Here is a 2,769-nt window from a genome sequence, read left to right on the forward strand (position 1 = left end):
CACGGCTGGTGGAGAAATCGAGGACAGGGAGATGCTACTTTCCTCCTCCAATCGTTTCGGATCAGAGTTGATAGTGGGTCTATTTGTGGGTCTTTTCATTTTGTGTTGGGGTTTTTTTGCAAGCCAGTACAAACCTTGATAAATGTGTGAACAACATCTCTCTCTCTCTCTCTCTCTCTCTCTCTCTCTCTCAATTCTGTTCCTCCCATTCTTTCAGATCTGGAGTAATTCTGTATTTACATCCTTCCATCAGCTAGGGTCTTGTGTCTTTGCCTGAATATCATCTATACTACATTTAAAATACAAAACCGGGAAAAAGAAGTATTGGTGCTGGTAGTTCGGGGGGAGGGGGGTATGAACATTTCTTTTTCGAGCCTGACTTTGCCTTCAAGAAACAAATGCCTACAACTGTTTGCAGTGTAATGGTAGCCGCAGTTTTACGGGAAGTTACTGGTCACCTAATCTCTTTCCAGATAAGCTAACTAGGACGGTTTGGGGGTGTGGGGGGAGGAGAACAGGATTTAACCAAGTGCAGAACAATGCTCCTGCATTCTGACTCTTGTACAAGGCTGTGGTATGTGTGGGTTGCTACAGTGAGTTTTGGGAAGGGCGAACTTTCTCTAGGGAGAAAAGTCTGCAAAGAAAAAAAAAAAATGCCTGTTACCTAAAGACAAGGCTGAATCCCCTGTTTGCTTTTGATGTACAGGTCAGAGTATGGCCAGATCACTATTCTCCATGTGCCGCCTCTTGGCCAAAGACAAAGCTACAGGATTTCTCCCTCAGTTTCCCCAGCAGCATGTCCCATTGGCTCCAGCTTCTGTCTCAGCTGTCCTGACAGATCACTACAAACAATCGACCCCCTCCACTTCCCGCCAGCAGAGCCGAGACCCAAAGTCACAGTGCCAAGAACAATATGAAATGAAGGATCCTTTATCCCCGCTAGGCTTCGTTCTGGGCTCCAGGTAAGTTATTCATCTGTCCGGGCTCGACCCTGGGAACAACCCCTCGCCCCCTCAGCTCGAGAAGGCTGGTGGGGGATGCGTGGGGCACCGGGTTGAAGGGCAGGGGAAGGAAAGCTTAGAGATGGGTAGGGGTCTGTCAGCTCATCTTTTTTCCCTCCGATGTGTACGTCAGGAGCTGGGGGGCTGTGTCCTTCTTCGGCCCCCCCTGCAAGCCAGCAACCATCTGTGCCCCCCTGGGGTTTGTCTGAGCTCCTCTTCCTGCTCTCTTATGCATGTGCAAAGAGCCCTGCTCCTCCTGCCTCTCTCCCTGTCCCCATGCCCAGGTGAGCCAGCATCTTGAGGCCTTGTCCCTCTGGAGGGATCTTAAAATGCCTCTCCCTGTGCCCCTGGCGAGCTGGCTTTTTAGGGCAGACCTGCCCCCCTGTGCAGAGCGGAGAGCAGGCACATTGGAGGCGAGCAGGGCTAAGGCTGGGGGAGGAGCAGGCCTGCTTGATGCCTACCCCAGGCTCTCAAACAGTGGCGGTGGGAGGAGGCATAAGAACAGCCACCGAGATGAATGGAGCAGTTAATATATCTCAGAGTGATTGTTTCCGGCTGCATTCATCTCCATGGGGTGTCCTCATTCAGCTGCTGAACATCTCACAGAGATGAATGAACCACTTCACACCTATCTGAGCCTCCTGTGCCACAGATGGATCTGTAGAGCCCTTTTGTTCATCTCCCCCGTCTTCCCTTTCTAAAAAGTCTCCCCCTTCCCAGATTATCCTGCACTGAGGATTTGGATGCAGCACGGCTGTTGCTGGTGATTTAATTTAATATATAATTAGCACAGCATTGTACTGCCACTTGTTCGTCCTTACAGTAACAGGCCTCTCCCAACCCACTTCGCTGCTGCCAATCTCCTGGGCAAGGGGAGAGCCCTGTGCGCTCGTACCAGGCACTCGGATGAGATGTAGTGGCCGTTCCGGGTACACGTGCAGCCCATGCTACTGGTCACGTGTGGAGGGTGGGGTTTCTACCCAGCTCCTCCTGACTCCACTACAGCTCTGCACAGTCCTCAGACTAGTCCCCAGGCCTCCTCATACTGCAGTCAGAGCTCTGCCAGCCTGTCTTGGTGAACCTCTGCCAGTCACCATTCAATACCACGCTGCTAGCAGGGTAAATGCAGGTGAGCATATGCAGCGAATTCCCAACTCCAAGGGGGCAGAGTTAAGGTGATGTCGGTGTATTCTTCAGCATTGCCTTTCCTCTGTGTCTGGAGTGTGAGTGGCGTTGAATGCTGTTGCCCCTGCCAGGGCAGTGGCAACACCGTGATATTACAGTCCTTTGTTAGCTGGGCTTTGGAGGGGATGTTCCAGCAAGAAATAGGGCAGTTCATCCCCCAGTAAAGGAGATATGGTACCAGTCTGTCCGTAGGCTCACTGGCCTCACTTTGCTGTTTTACTCCCTGTTCACATCAAAAAGATTTTCTCCATAATTATGCATTTTTATAATGAAACTGAGATTCGCAGTATAACATGTTGATCACTTAAATACATCAGGTGAACCAGATTTAATCCACTAGTTTGCCACCTGTGCAATGCCAAAGAAAGTAACCAGTAGACCGGCACGTGTTAAATAGCCAGTCTAGGCAGTAGTCTGTGGTTTGAGTCAAATCTCTCCCTGCTGCATCATTATTTTATATTCCCCACTGGCTTTGTGGAGTTGTGCTTCTTAACCAGCTGTGAGATCCACACTCCTGACACACAGTGGCCCAGTTTTCTTTCTTTCTTTCCTTCCTTTTTTTTTTTTTTTTTTTTTTTTTTTT

At 49.9% G+C, this 2,769-nt stretch overlaps 1 long non-coding RNA gene across 1 annotated transcript in view; it reads left to right on the forward strand.

Annotated features, from left to right (window-relative positions):
- The window catches only part of LOC109290593, a 17,596-nt gene that overhangs the window by 12,810 nt on the left and 2,017 nt on the right, over positions 1–2,769 (forward strand). The window contains exon 2 of the long non-coding RNA XR_002095617.1: positions 707–962. This is a non-coding gene — a long non-coding RNA (uncharacterized LOC109290593). The remainder of the gene's footprint in view (positions 1–706; positions 963–2,769) is intronic.

The sequence above is a fragment of the Gavialis gangeticus genome, unplaced genomic scaffold (assembly GCF_001723915.1).
Source record: "Gavialis gangeticus isolate Ggan-Ray unplaced genomic scaffold, GavGan_comp1, whole genome shotgun sequence".
Taxonomy (NCBI): Eukaryota; Metazoa; Chordata; order Crocodylia; family Gavialidae; genus Gavialis; species Gavialis gangeticus.